This window comes from Chrysochloris asiatica, unplaced genomic scaffold (genome assembly GCF_000296735.1).
Source record: "Chrysochloris asiatica unplaced genomic scaffold, ChrAsi1.0 scaffold00136, whole genome shotgun sequence".
NCBI classification, from domain to species: Eukaryota; Metazoa; Chordata; class Mammalia; order Afrosoricida; family Chrysochloridae; genus Chrysochloris; species Chrysochloris asiatica.
In genome coordinates this window covers 8539444-8555620 of record NW_006408654.1, presented here as the reverse complement: position 1 = coordinate 8555620, position 16177 = coordinate 8539444, and the positions used below count along the sequence as shown (strand labels likewise).

Sequence of the window (16177 nt, the reverse complement as noted above, 5' to 3'; positions counted from 1 at the left end):
TTTTTTTTCATTTTTAAAAAAAATTTTTATTGTGAATTGAATGATAGTTTACATGGGAGAGCATCAGCTTTACATTCATCCTATCATATTTCTTTCATTGCAATGGTTATAATCCCCTTCATGCATCATCATTCAACAGTATTTGCTTCTATTTCCTGTGTTTTTTGTTTTTTCATGTACACCAAAGCACTCAGGACTATATAATCATTCAAACAACCAAAGGGTATACGATGTATGCCAGCACCCCGGCCACCACTACACAGGTCCTCTCCCTCCTTGAGTCTAGAGTCCCCAACCCCTCCATCTAACCACTTCATGGTCTCTGCCTCCATCTGTGGCATCGCTGCTTCTCTGGATAGGGTCCCACACTCCGCTCTTCTCCCATGATGTTCCCAGGGTCCTCTGCTCCTGGACTGCAGGATCAATCACTCTCCTCCTTTTGTTACAAAATGTCTGCCTTTACATTTGCAACATTCACAATCATTCCTGATAGCAATTATTCACTATTGAACCACAAGAGTCTTATCTCCATCTCCTTTCACCTGTCTCGTCTACACAGGTTGGAAACCATTCAACCAAGCTCCCTCATGAAAATTTGTAAGCCAGTCACTTCGTGCCTTTGTTGCCCCCTCACACCCTATTTTGGGTAGCCAGTGTCTAAGTTGCCCATCCCTGTCAACCCTGTGTACAGAGGGGGTGGACATGATCCTTGCTGTAAAGATTTGTTCCCTCTTTTGATTCTAGATCCATTAATATAGGTCAAGTTAATCAAATTGTAGTGGATTGCACTTTTTCCCTCTCTTCTTTCTTCCTCTAGTCTAGCCATTGAAGCTAAGTCAAATGGGTACTATCTGCAAGTATGGGCGTTCTTGTGCATCTCCCCACATTTCATATCAGTTGGATACTTCACTCTCTACTCTGGTCCTCGTGACAATGTCCCTGTCCATGGGCTCAGGAATGCCCAGGTCTCGCTATACTACTGGCCAACCAGGTCACAATCCAGGTTGACAGGAGTCTATTTGATGTGGTCGGACTTAGCTCACAGCTTCATTGCTGTTTTTCCCCCACTTCCAAATATCCGTAGACCAATGTGGTCACCAATAAGATTACGTGCCTGCTCATGCATTCCCTTTGAGTTTCAGCCTTGGAAGGAGGTTTGCCCTGAGGGGACTTGATTGCTTGCCATGATGGCTACCCGGTGAACAACTTGCTTGTTCTTGTAGTAGTCAACTAGATTGCCATTATTGTTTTTGACTTTTCTTGCTGGTTTTTCTTTCAAGAAGTATCTTCTGTTTCTCAAGCTGTCCAGGCTGGTCTGCTTGTCTTTTTAAGTGGAAATTTCCCTCCTCAGAAGATCCTGAATGGGGATCAGAATTCCATCTACCATCTTATGCAATGCAAAGGCTCCGCAGGAAGCCTCTTTCATTGGGCAAGTTCTTGCTCCATTTTAGGTATTCCAATCAGTTATAAGCTGAAGACGGACTTACAAGCTTTCTATGGTGACGTTTCTGGCTGTTCCTTTCTCTTCCCCTCAAGTGTCTATTTTACAATAGTAGGCAAGGGAAACCAAGATTCATAAGACAGTCAAGCATCTTAACATTATTTTCCCTCTTTTATCCATTCAAACCATGCCTCAATCCCTATATGTCAGATCCCTGTTGTTCCAATGTTAAACATACATAACTATTTACCTCTGTCACACTTAGCCCATGCAAGCCTGCCTAAATGTTCTCCCATTCGCCTTGTTCTTCCATTCCCTCCCTTCTTGTGTATTGCCCCCCTCAACACCCAAACTATCCTGTGTCTATTCCATACCCTGTGTTCCACCTTCCCCTCCCTCCCCTCACCCCACCTCCTTCACCCTGGTAACCAAGAAGTAATCCCTCCCCCCCTTTAGTGTGGGTCTTTTTCCTTAAGCTTTTACAATAATGATCCTATGCAGTATTTCTCCTTTTGTGACTGACTAATTTCACTCAGCATAATGTCCTCAAGGTTCATCCATGTTATGTGGTGGCTTGCAGCTTCCTTGTTTTTCTTCAAGGTAGCATAATATTCCATTGTATGTATGTACCAAAGTTTGTTTATCCACTCTTCTGTTGATGGGCACTTAGGCTGTCTACATCTTTTTGCTATTGTGAATAGTACTGTTAAGAACATTGGTGTGCATATATCTACTCATGATATGGCTCGTATTTCTTGTGGATAAATACCAAGTAGAAGGATTGCTGGATCATAACGTATTTCTATTTCCAACTTTCTGAGGAATCGCCATACTGTTTTTCAATGTGGTTGGACCATTTTGCAATCTCACCAGCAATGTAGGAGGGTCCCAGTCTCTCCACATTCTTGCCAGCATTTATTGTCCTCTTCTTTTTTGAATGCCCCATATATTTTTAGCTTTATGTTTTTCTTACCTTTATTCCTAAATACTGCATCTGATAAACTCTTTTGACAATGCACATTCATCCTTCAAAGCCTTTCTCAAATGCTTCCTCTGCAATGGGACATTTCTGCTGGGGTTGTGTCTCAACTAGATACTGATGCTCCTTTATTTGGCTCTTGTCTTTATGAGATTTTTATGGCTTGAATCACTGCATCACTAAAATACTGTTAACAAAATCATGCAATTATCCTTATGTGAGGACCCTGTAGTGTTGTTTCTCAATCCACCCTTCTTCTACTGCCCAACTTGGTATGCTTTCTTTTCCAACAGACAGAACCCAGAGTTTTGTCAAATGAATGACCTCAGAATTCTGGGGACTATGTGATCTAAGGTACTGAGACCTGTAAAAAATGCCTGGGAATTGATATCCCTGTAGGCAGTCATGGCCAAAAGCCAATTGTGGATTGCATACTAAAGACCAGCTCTTTGGGATATGGACAACTATAAGGTGTAGTTTCCCTTTAAGATCCGGCTGAACCTGCCCTCAGGAGAACATTGCCAGAGATAGCTTTCTTACTGGGCTTCTACTATCTTATCTTGCTTTCTCCATCATGTTTTCATTGGGAGCACTTTTTAAATAAATCACTTGTACCCAAACACGTCTCTGGAGATAGGTTTCTGAGGAATCTAACCTAACACTGGTCTTAAGTGCAGTTCAAATATCACCAGGTATTCCCAAGTTTATTCCAGCTAGATATAACTCAGGGAATAAGTCAAATTGCTTAAGTTTCTAAATTGTTATTGTTGTTAGGTGCCATCGAGTTGGTACCGACCCATAGCAACCTTATGCACAGCAGAACGAAACACTGCCTGATCCTGGGCCAACCTCAACAGTAGTGAGGTTTCTAAATATCAAGGGCAAAATACTGCTACCCTAGTATTTTGAAAAGCTTCTAACATGTAATTGCTTTCAGCCTAGCTGTTAAATCCCTAAGGTTGTTTTAAGGGACTGTTGAAGGAGAGTGGGTTAAAATTTATCATTTATGTTTTTAATAACTGAAGTTAGACATGCTTACCCATGTAAGCATAGTGTTACAATGACTCTGATAGAATTGGCTGTAGTGTGTGCCCCTGGCTTGGAGAATTTGAACTCCCTTGGGCTATTAGAGTCTGGGATTTGATTAGTGTTGGCTGCAGTGGAATCCTTTATCAGCTATTCGTGCAAAACATCAATTCTGTGCCATTCAGCAATGTCTGTGCTGGGAAATAATTCTGACAAACTGATCTTATTTTAAATTTATCAAATAATTGTATGCAACCTAGTCTCAGTACCTTTCCAACAAAATGTACCATATTTTCTTCTTGACAAGCTTCATCTCACTTTCTGTTAAGTTGTGATAAGAAGCCAGTATCCGGCTAAGAGGCCACGAATTGCTCTATTTTCAGTTCTGAGGGCTCTATCAAACATCCCAAATAAAGAATGTGTTTTTTTAGAGGACTTTTAAACTTTGTATCATTCTCAGAGATCTTACTGTTATTGCTAAGTTGACCTCCATCATTTTTATAACCTTGTTTTCTGAAATCAAGTACTTCTCTTATGTTTCTCTTTAAAATTCTTATTGTCTTTTATAAAATACCTGCCTATAGGACATTGATACAACAGAGGGGAGCCATAAATCCAGGCATATCATTTTATCAGTTCTCCTGTGGTACATTATACATTCACAGTGTTGTATTTATTTGCCCCACAGTTGTCATTTTATAGCATGCCTTGCAGTTAGGCAATTGTAGTGACTTTTGTTTGTTTATTTTGTTTTTTATTCCCAAATAGCTTGAATTCTTTTTCACTATAATAAATTATCTTTACTCCAGTAGGGATTTTACTAATGTTTATTAACTGTCAGTTTGAAATAGAAGAGTTAACTGTGTAAATCAGGATTTTTTTTTTCTTTATACAGAATATACTGAAATAGCCACTTTTCTTGACGAATGTCCTGATATGTATTAAGGATAACTTTTCTATTCAGAACAATTAAGCATATAATAGTAATAACAATAAAAGTAAAAACAAAAACAATAATAATTCTCAGTGATTACTTTAGGGAGGGTTTTGAGACTACAACCAGGAAGATATAAACTTCCTGCTCTGATATAATGGCCTTAGGAAGAAGTAAAATATCAGTGAAAAGTTAATTTTGGTGTAAAGGTATCAAATGTTGTTGTTGTTAGGTGCCATCAAGTCGGTACTTACTCATAGCAATCCTATGCACAGCAGAATGAAACACTGCCTGATCTTGGGCCAACCTCACCATCGTTGCCATGCTTGAGCCCATTGATGCTGGAATAGAGAGGACATATTTAACACTTCAGTTTTGGTTAGAGAGGTACAAGTAAACTTGCCTAGCTTATTGAGTAATTGGACCCTGGCCAGAGAAAAGAGTAGCGTTGGGCCAGTGAAGCCCTGTCAGTGAGACATGGGGGAAGGTAGATGAGAGATGGTTGCCTAAATAAAAATGGATTCTGTCTAAAGGTGGCATGAGGAAATGGATTGGCTAGGTAATCCCAGTCCATGTCATATAACCCTATTAACAAGGTAAACATGGCTTTACTTTAGCTTATCTATTAATCTGTGGTGAAAATTTTCACATATTTTTAGCACCTCAAAGATTCTGCATCTAGATATGGCTGGCATTTGTCTCTGTCCCAACTACACAGCACCTTTCTACTAAATGAAAATCTCGTGTCAGTGGCTTCCCTCAGTCCACATCCTCTTCTGAATCTGGCTTCAATTTCTGTCAGTTCTGTACTGATGTAATACTGCAGTCATTTTTTAGTTATCTTCAGAAAATTTTATTTGCATGTGATATTATTGATATTGTTGAATAATTTCTGCATTCAATTCATCACCTCTCTTTGGAATGGGCACCATTATTGATCTCTCCCTATTGGTAGGGAAGCTAGCAGTCTGCCAAATTTCTTGGCATTGGTGAGTGAGACCTTCCGGTGCTGCATTAATATGTTGAACGATATCAATTCATATTCAATTTGTATCCATCCATTCCTGGAATCTTATTTTTTTGCCAATGCCTTTAGTGTAGTTTGGGCATCTTCCTTCAGTACCGCTGGTTCTTGATCATATGATACCTATCGAAATGGCAAAACATCAACATTTTCCTTTTGATATAGTGACTCTACTTTTGATGCTTTCTGCATCATTCAATATTATTCCCATAAAATCCCTCAATATTGATAGTTTTCGACTTAAACTTTCTCTTTAGTTCTTGTGCTAGTGAATTTTGTTTTAAAATTAGGAAATAAATAGAATCAACCTTATTTTATCCTGGCATACAGTTAAATTTTATAATAATCAGGACAATTTTTCATGAAAAACGCAGTGCTGCTTTCCCCATGTTGCTGTTATTGTTTTTAGGTGCCATAGAGTCCATTCTAATTTATAGTGACCCTATGAACAACTGAATGAAATACTGCCTAGTTCTGCACCATTCTCTTCATTGTTCTTATGTTTGAGCTCACTGTTGCTGCCACTGTGTTTATCCATCTTGTTGCGGATCTTGCTTTTTTCATGCTGCTGTTCTGCTTTTCCAAGCACAGTGTCCTCCTCCAGGGACTGAATCCTCTTGCGAGGATGCCAAAATACTAGAGATGAAGTCCCAACATCTTTGATTCTACAATTCAAGTCCTCTTCCTTTTTAAAAAGCAAGGCTATGTCATCTGCATATCTCAAGTTGTTAATGTGTCTTCCTCCAATTCTTCATCCAGCTTCTTGAATATTTGCTAAGTATATAGATTGAATAATTATGTTGAAAGGATACAATGCTGACACACACATTTTTCTGATTTTAAGCCATTCAGTAATCCCTTGTTCTGTTCCAATGATTGCCTCTTAGTCTCTGGACAAGTTCATCATTAGCAGAATTAAGTGTTTTGTAATGCCAATTTTTCACAGTGATATCCAAAGTTTATTGTGATCTAAACAGTTTAATGCTTTTGCATAGTCAATAAAGCATAAGCAAGTGTCTTTCTGGTATTCTCTGCTTACATCCAAGATACATCTGATATCAACAATGATGTCCTTTATTCCACATCATCTTCTGAATCCAGCATGAATTTCTAAATGCTCTCTGTTTATGTGTTGCTGCAACTGTTATTGGATTACCTTCAACGAAATTTTACTTGTTTGTAATATTAATTATATTGTTCAATAATCTCCAAATTCGGTTGTGTCACCTTTCTATGGATTGGGCCCAAATATGGATCTCTTAAAACTGATTGGCCAGGTAGCTGTCATTCAAATTTCTTGACATAGGTTAGTGAGTGTTTCCAGTGCAGTATCAGTTTGTTGAAATATTTCAATTGATATTTCATCATTCATGCAGCCTTGTTTTTCACTAATGTCTTCTGTGTACCTTGGACATCCTCCTTCCATGCCATCTTTTCATAATCATATGCTGCTCAAGAAATAGATAGATATTGACCAATTTTTTGATACAGTGACTCTCTAACTTCCTCCCCTCTTCTTTGGATGCTTCCTGCATCATTTTATATTGTACCCTTTGTTGTTGTTAAGTGCTGTTGAGTCGATTCCAACCAAAAGCCACCCTATATAGGGTTTCCAAGGAGCAGCTGGTGAGCTTGAACCACAGACCTTGAAGTTCAAATGACTTTGTAGTCTGACATATTAGCCCACAGTGCCACACCAGGACTCCGTCAATATTGCAAGTCCAGGCTTGGATAGTTTCTTCAGTTCTTTTAATTTGAGAAATACTGAGCATGATTTTCCCTTTCTGTTTCCTAATTTCAGGTCTTTGCACATTTATTGTAATACTTTGCTTTCTTGAGCTGGCCTTTGAAATTTTTATTCAGCTCTTTTATTTCATTATTTCTTCCATTTCTTTTAGCTATTCTATGTTTAAGAGAAAGTTTCAGAGCCTTCTCTTTGAAATCCACTTTGGTATATCTTTACTGATTTTTAAATGACTTTTTGTTTTCTTCAAGTAACATGTTCTTTGTGTCATTTGACAACTCTTCTGGTTTTTGGACATTAGTGTTCAGTGCATCAAGTCTATTCTTGAGATGGTCTACAAATCCAGGCAGGATACATTTCAGTTCATACTTTGGCTCTTGTAGACATGTTTTCATTTTTCTTTCAGTTTCAGCCTGAAATTTCATATGAATAATTGATGGTTTGTTTCACAGTCGACCCTTGTATTGGCTGATCATATTGAGTTTCTCCATGTTCTCTTTGCACAGATATAATCAATTTGATTATTGTATTGCATTTGAAGAGGTTGAAAAGGAAATGGTTAATGTTCAACTGTTTTAAGAGGTAGCATATAATCAAGACCCAATGATACTGAAGGAAGAAATCCAAGATGCATTGAAGGAATTGGCAAAGAACAAGGTACCAGGAATTGATGGAATAAAAATTGAAATCTTTCAAGACAGTGAGGTGGCACAGGGGGCACTCACTCATCTATGCCAAGAAATTTGGAAAAAAAAACTATCTGGCCAACTGATTGGAAGAGATCCATATTTGTGCCCATTTCAAAGAGAGGTGACCCAATGGAATGCGGAAATCATCGGACCATCTCTTCGATATCCCATGCAAGTAAAGTTTTGCTAAAGGTAATACAGAATGGCTATAATCATACATTGACAGAGAACTTCAAAAGGTTCAAGCCAGATTCCGAAGAGGCCATGGAACAAGGGATTTCATTGCTGATATCTGATGGATCTTGGCTGAAAGCAGAGAATATCTGAAAGATGTTTACCTGTACTTTATTGACTACGCAAAAGCTTTTAATTGTGTGGATCATCACAAGCTATGGACAAAATTGAGAAGTATGAGTATTCCAGAACACTTAACTGTGCTAATGACCAATCTGTACCTGGACCAAGAAGCAGTTGTTTGAACAGAACATGGGAACACTGAATGGTTTAAAATTAAGAAACGTGTGCGACAAAGTTGTATTCTTTCACCATACTTATTCAACCTGTATGCTGAGCATATAATCGAGAAGCTGAGTTATATGAAGATAAAGGTGGCATCAGGATTGGAGGAAGACTCATTAACAACCTGCAATATGCAGATGATACAACCTTCCTTGCTGAAAGTGAAGAGGACTTAAAACATTTACTAATGAAGATCAAAGAGCACAGCCTTTGGTATGGATTACATCTCAATGTAAAGAAAACAAAAATCCTCACCACTGGACCAATAAACAACATTCTTATCACGGAGAAAAGATTGAAGTTGTCAAGGACTTCATTCTCCGTGGATCAACTATCAACACTCATGAAAGCAGCAGTCAAGAGATCAAAGTACATATTGCATTAGGCAAATCTGTTGTACAAGACCTTTTTAAAGTGTTGAAGAGCAAAGACGTCAGCTTGAGGACTAAGGTGCGCCTGACCCAAGCCATGGTATTTTCAATAACCTTATATGCATACTAAAGCTGGACTGTGAATAAGGAAAACCGTGGAAGAATTGATGCCTTTCAGTTATGGTGTTGGAGTAGAATATTGAAAGTGTCATGGGCTTCCAAAAGAACCAATAGATCCTTTTTGAAAGAAGTGCAGCCAGAGTGCTCCTTAGAGGCCAAGATGGACAAACTTCGTCTCTCATACTTTGGACATATTGTCAGGAGGGACCAGTTGCTGGAGAAGGATATCATGTTTGGTAAGCTGAAGGGTCAGAGAAAAAGAGGAAGACCCCCAATGAGATGAATTGGCCAAGTGGCAGCATCGATGGACTCAAGTGTGTCAACAGTAGTGAGGTAGGCCCAGGATCTGGCAGTGTTTCATTCTGCTGTGCATAAAGTCGCTATGGGTCTGTACCGACTCGATGGCACCTAACAACGACAACAACAAACAAAAATAGTTGCAGTTTACTTTGTTGAAAAAAGACTATGGCAATGAATAAGTTGCTAGTCTTGCAATATTCCATCATGAAATTTTCAGCACCATTTCTTACATCAAAGGCATATTTTACAAATATCAGTCACTCTGGTTTGTTTTCATCTTTCCCATTCTAATCATTATAATTATCAATACATTTTGATTGGTGAAATGTGAAAAAGAAATGGTTTACTTTGGAAAAGAATTTGAAATTTCTTAAGTCTAAATACGCTTTTATAGTATTGTTGTTGTTGTTGTTGTTAGATGCCATTGAGTCGGTACCAACTCTTAGCAACTTTATGCACAGCAGAATGAAACACTGCCAAATCTTTTGGCAGCCCATGACACTTTCAATATTCTCCTCCAACACCATAACTCAAAGCATCAATTCTTCTATGGTCTTCCTTATTCACTTTCCAGCTTTCGCATGCATATGAGGTTATTGAAAATATAATGGCTTGGGTTAGGAGCACCTGAAGCTGACATCTTTGTTCTTCAATACATTAAAAAGGTCTTTTGCAGCAGTTTTGACTAATGTGATATATCATTTGATCTCTTGACTGCTGCTTCCATGAGTGTTGATAGTTGCTCCAAGAAGAATAAAGTCCTTGATAACTTTAATCTCTTCTCCATTGATAAGAATGTTGTTTATAGGTCTAAGGGTGAGGATTTTTGTTTTCTTTTGTGCATTGAGATGTAATCCATACTGAAGGCTGTGCTCTTTGATCTTCATCAGTAAATGTTTTAAGCCTTTTTCACTTTCAGTAAGCAAGGTCATATCATCTGTATATCGCAAGTCGTTAATGAGTCTTCCTCCATTCCTGATGCCACCTTTATCTTCATATAACTCAGCTTCTTGAATTATTTGCTCAGCATACAGGTTGAATAAGTATGGTGAAAGGAAACAAACTTGTAGCACAACTTTCTTAATTTCAAAATATTCAGTGTCCCATGTTTTGTTTGAACTGCCTCTTGGTCCAGGTACAGATTGCTCATAAGCACAATTAAGTGTTCTGGAATAGTCATACTTCTCAATTTTGTCCATAGCTCGTCATGATCCATACAATCGAAACCTTTGCACAGTCAATTAAGCTATCAGACAAGATCCATCAGATATCAGCAATGATATCCCTCATTCCACGTCCTCTTCTGAATCTGGCTAGAACCTCTGGAAGTCCTCTGTCAATGTATGTTTGCAGCCATTTCTCTATTGCCTTTAGTAAAACTTTACTCACATGGCATATCAAAGAGATTATCCGATGATTTCTGCATTCCATTGGGTCACCTCTCTTTGGAATGGGCACAAATACGTATCTCTTCCAATCAGTTGGCCCAATAGTTGTCTTCCAAATTTCTTGGCCTAGATTAGTGAGTGCCTCCTTTGCTGCCTCACTTTCTTGAAAGATTTCAATTTTTATCCCATCAATTTCTGGTGCCTTGTTCTTTGCTAATTCTTTCAATGCACCTTGGACTTCCTCCTTTAGTATCATTGGCTCTTGATCATATGGTACCACTTGAAATGGTTGAACATTAACCATTTCCTTTTGGTACAGTGACTCTGTATATTCCTTCCATCTTCTCTTGATGCTTTCTGCATCATTCAATAATTGGTCCAAAGAATCCTTCAATAACAAAAGTCGAGGCTTGAATTTTTTCTTCAGTTCCCTCAGCTTGAGAAATGCTGAGCATGGTCTTCCTTTTTGGTTTTCTGACTCCAGAACTTTGCACATTTTGTTGTAATATTTGTCTATATCTTCTCGAGCTTATCATTGAAATTTTCTGTTCAGCTCTTGGATCTCCTCATTTCTTCCATTTGCTTTAGCATCTCTATGCTGGAGAACAAGTTTCAATGTCTCTTCTGAAATCCATTTTGACCTTTTCCTTCTTTCTTGTCTTCTTAATGACTTTTTTCTTTCTTCATATATAATGTTTTTAATATCATATCACAACTCTTCTGGTCTTCAGTTTTTAGTGTTTAGTGTATCAAATCTGTTCTTCAGATGATGTCTAAATTCAGATGGGATATATTCAAGATCATATTTTGGCTCCCATGGACTTGTTTTCATTTTCTTCAGCTTCAGTTTGAATTTGCATATGAGTAATTGATGGTCTGTTCCACAATCTGCCCCTGGCCTTGTTTTTACTGATGATATGGAGCTTTTCCATAGTCTCTTTCCACAGATGTAGTCAATTTGATTTCTATGTATTCCATCTGGTGAGGTCCATGTGTATAGTCATCTCTTATGCTTTCAAAAGAAGGTATTTGAAATGAGCAAATCATTGTTTTTTCCAAATTCTATCTTGCATTCTTCAGCATCATTTCTATCACCAAAGCCATATTTTCCAACTACTGATCCTTCCTCTTTGTTCCCAACCTTTGCATTCCAGTCACCAGTAATGATCAATACATATTGATTGCATGTTTGATCAATTTCAGATTGAAGAATTTATTAGAATTCTTCTATTTCATCTTCACTGGCTTTAGTGGTTGTTGTGGAAATTTGAATAATAGTGGTATTAATCAGGCTTTCCTGTTGTTGTTGTTGTTGTTAAGTGCAGCTTCCCTGTAGGCACATGGATATTATCCTCTCACAGACAGTTGTTTTTATAGGTATCATCAATTCATTTCTGACTCAGGGTCACCCTATGTACACAGAACAAAACTCAGCCCTGTCCTGTATCATCCTCACAATTGTTATTCTTGAGCCCATTTTGTGAATCCAGCTCATTTAGGATCTTTCTCTGTTTTACGGATTCAGCTATTGTAATCCTGAGTGTGTATCTCAGAGAAATCAAGATTTATGCTAATGAATAGGTGAATGTTTAGAAAAAAATTATTCGTAATAGGCCCAGATATAATATAATTCAGATTCCTTGAATCTGAATTTTTATAAAATTAAATAACAACAAACTTTCATGCATCTATACTGTGTAATACTACTTAACAAGAAAAAATAATTGAAGTATTTGCACACATAGCATCTTGTATTTTCATGTAGTTATGTTGAGTGGAGTCCTGGAGTGGCACTGTGGGTTAATGCATTGGATAGTAAGGTCAATTTGAAACACAAAGTCAGTGGTGCTAGCTCACCAGTTGCTCCTTGGAAACCCTATATAGGGTCACTATGGGTTGGAATTGACTCAACACAACTTAACAACAGCAACATGTTGAGTGGAAAAAAAGTCAATCCCTGTGTAGATTTAAACCCAGAAGGGAAAATCTTTCCTTGTGGTTTTTCACCCAGAGATGGAAACAGTGACAAGGATTCAGTCTAAGAAACATTTTATTATTATTATTATTATAGAAAAGATTATTTGTAAACACAGAAGCTTAATGACCAAGTACAAGAACAGCTGTTTTTTCTAGTGATGACCAGTTGGACAATCAAGATTTTCCACCCTGTGAGGGGCTTGTGGGTCCTTTTCATTCTATGTGGTAAACAAGCCTCATATTCCAAGAAAGAAGGGATAGAGGTGATATAATCACAGTCCTACCTCTAGCTGAAACTCAGGGAAAAACAGAAAAACATCCTGGCACTGGCTGCCTGCTACCCTCTAGTAGATAAATAGCTAGTCTGCGGGAACACAACAGTTTCAGTCTTCAAGGTCAGGGATATATGTTCGAGGGGGACTGAAGGCGAATGACAGGGCATTTATTTTGGGTTGACATTAGTATTGTCATTTTAGAACATTCATTTATTGTCCCCAAGGATTGTGGTCTGTGTTACTCCATTTGTATAATATTCTTGAAATGACAAAATTGTAGAATAGGATAGCAGATAATTGATTACCACAGTAAAAGGGAAGCGTGCTTTGAAGTTAAACAGAGGTGTGGGAAGGCACTGTTAAGTGCCATTAAGTTGGTTCAGACTCATAGTTCCCCTTTATAGGGTTTCAGAGGACTGGCTAGTGGATTTGAACCACCAAACTTATGGTTAGTAGTCTAATGCTTACCCTACAATGCCACATCAGGACTCCAGAGAAGGAACTTTAACTATTAAAGGACAATTGTGGTTATACAAATGCTCTGTATCAATGTCAGTACCTTAGTTGTGATATTGTGTTATGGTTTTCCAAGTTGTATAAACATTTTGCACCAATCTGTGGATTGCTTATGTATTTCCTTACTAGCGTATTTTTCTAATTAAAAGATGTTATTAAGATAATTATAAAATCACATGCAGTTAATCTGGTTTACCCTTTAATTCTGTTTCCTTCAGTGTTTTGTTTTGTTTTTTTCAATCTTATAGCATGTTGTAAATCTCATTATTCTTTTGTTACTCAAAACTAAAGATGAAATATTCTACCAGGATTCTTTTCCTCTCAGTATCTCTGTCTTGGGAATCCATTTCATTTTCTTTTGTTAAATTTGCCTAGTTAGTCATGCATCCCCTTTAAAGTTCTAGTAGCCTACATTACAAGGTAAATGCTCTATAAAAAGCATTTTTTATAGGTTTATTCTTTCAACTCAAACGTTTCTCACTGTTATTGGGCAAAATTTAAAAAAAGAAAACTGTAAATATTAAGTGCTGATGAGAATATGCAGGAAATGGAAACCTTGTGCAATGCTGGTTAAGATTAAAAATGGTATAACCAACTTGAAAATTTGTTTGGCATTATTGTTGATTAGAATAAGCTAAGTAGTAATTTTCACCAGCCGTCTGTCAGTTTGTCATATTGTGGTGGCTTAGAGATGCTAAATCAAATGGAAGAAATGAGGAGGTCCAAGAGCCAAACAAAAAATTTCAAAGATCAGCTCGAGAAGACAAAGTCAAATATTACAACAAAATGTGCAAAGATCTGGAGTCCAAAAACTAAAAAGAAAGAACAGGCTCAGCATTTCTCAAACTTGGGGAACTGACAAAAAATTCAAGCCTTGCTTTTGTTATTGAAGGATTCTCTTGGCAAATTATTAAATAATGCAGAAAGCATCATAAGAAGATGGAAGAAATATACTTCCATCAAAAGGAAATGGTTGATGTTCAGCCATTTCAAGCGGTAGCATATGATCAAGAGCCAATGGTAATGAAGGAGGTAGTCCAAGGTGCACTGAAATAATTGGCAAAGAAGAAAGCACCAGGAATTGATGGAATAAGAAGTGAGGCAGCACAGGAGACACTCACTTATCTATGCCAAGAATTTTGGAAGACAACTATCAGGCCAATAGTTTGGAAGAGATTCATATTTCATTCCAAAGAGAGGTGACCCAATGGAATGTGGAAATCTTAGGACAATATCTTTCATATACCATGTGAGTAAAGTTTTACTAAAAGTAATACAGAAATGGCTGCAAGCATAGACTGACTGAGAACTGCCAGAGGTTCAAGCCAGATTTACAAGAGGCCATGGAATGAGGGCTATCATTGCTGAAATCTATAGAACTTGGCTGAAACCAGAAAATACCAGAAAGATGTTTACCTGTGCTTTATTGACTACATAAAGGTTTTTGATTGTGTGGATCATGACAAGTTATGGACAACATTGCGAATATGAGTATTCTGGAACACTTAATTGTGATCATGAGTAATCTGTACATGGACTAAGAGGCAGTTGTTTGAACAGAACATGGAAACACTGAATGGTTTAAAATTAAGAAATGTGTGTGACAGGGTTTTATTCTTTCATCATACTTATTCAATGTGTGCTGTTCTGTGGGAGAAAGATAAGGCTTTCTGCTACCATAAAGATTTGCAGCTCAGAAACCCTGTGCAGGGTCACTATGAGTCAGAACTAACTCCACAGTACTTAAAAACAACAAAAACATTCAACCTGTATGCTGAGCAAATATTATGAGAAGCTGGGTTATATGAAGAAAAACGTGGCATCAGTATTGAAGGAAGAATCATTAATAATCTGCGATATGCAGATGATACAACCTTGCTTGCTGAAAGTCAAGAGGACTTAAAACATTTACTGATGAAATATAAGAGCACAACCTTCTCTATGGACTGCATCTCAATGTAAAGAAAACAAAAATCCTCATCACTGGACCAATAAACAATATTCTTATCAACAGTGAAAAGATTGAAGTTGCAAAGATTTTATTCTTCTTGGACCAACTATCAACACTCATGGAGACAGCAGTCAGGAAATCAGATGATGATTTGCATTAGGCAAATGTGCTGCACAAGACCTTTTTAGAGTTTTGAAAAACAAAGATGTCAGGTTGAGGACTAAGGTGCTCCTGACCCAAGCCATGGTATTTTCAGTAACCTCATATACGTGTGAAAACTGGACAGTGAATAAGGAAGACCGCAGAAGAATTTATGCTTTTTGAGTTATGCTGTTTGTGGAGAATATTGAAAGTGCCATGGGCTTCCAAAAGAACCAACAGTTCTGTGTTGGAAGAAGTGTAGCCAGAGTTATCCTTAGAGGCCAGGGTGGCCAGACCGTGTCTCTCATACTTTGGACATATTGTCAGGAGGGACCATTTTCTGGAGAAGGCTATCATATTTGTTAAGTTGGAGGGTCAGAGGAAAAGAGGAAGACGCCCAGTGAGATGGATTGGCACAATGGCAGCATCAATGGGCTCAAGCGTGGCAACAATTGTGAAGTTGGTTCAGTACTAGGCAGTGTTTCGTTCTTTTGTGTATAGGGTCACTATGAGTCGGTACCAACTCATACAACAACAACAAATAGTAGTCTAAATATATTGATGTTAATATTAAGTCTACAAAGATAAAATTATCAATTAACATTTTATCCTTATTTCAGAAACAATGATCTCAAATATTTCAAAACAAACTCAATGCTTTCAACTACTTCTAAACAAACTAAAAAAATGTAAAATAACATTTAAAAATAATATTCTGTATTTATGTTATTTTTAAAAGATATTTTAAAATACAAGTTATTTGAAAGCAGAATTTAATGAGA

The 16177-nt window shown here is 37.5% G+C and overlaps 1 pseudogene; it reads right to left on the bottom strand.

Annotated features, from left to right (window-relative positions):
* LOC102812563 overlaps window positions 1-2466 on the bottom strand; it is a 29421-nt pseudogene extending 26955 nt beyond the window's left edge.
* Window positions 2467-16177: the final 13711 nt, after the last annotated feature.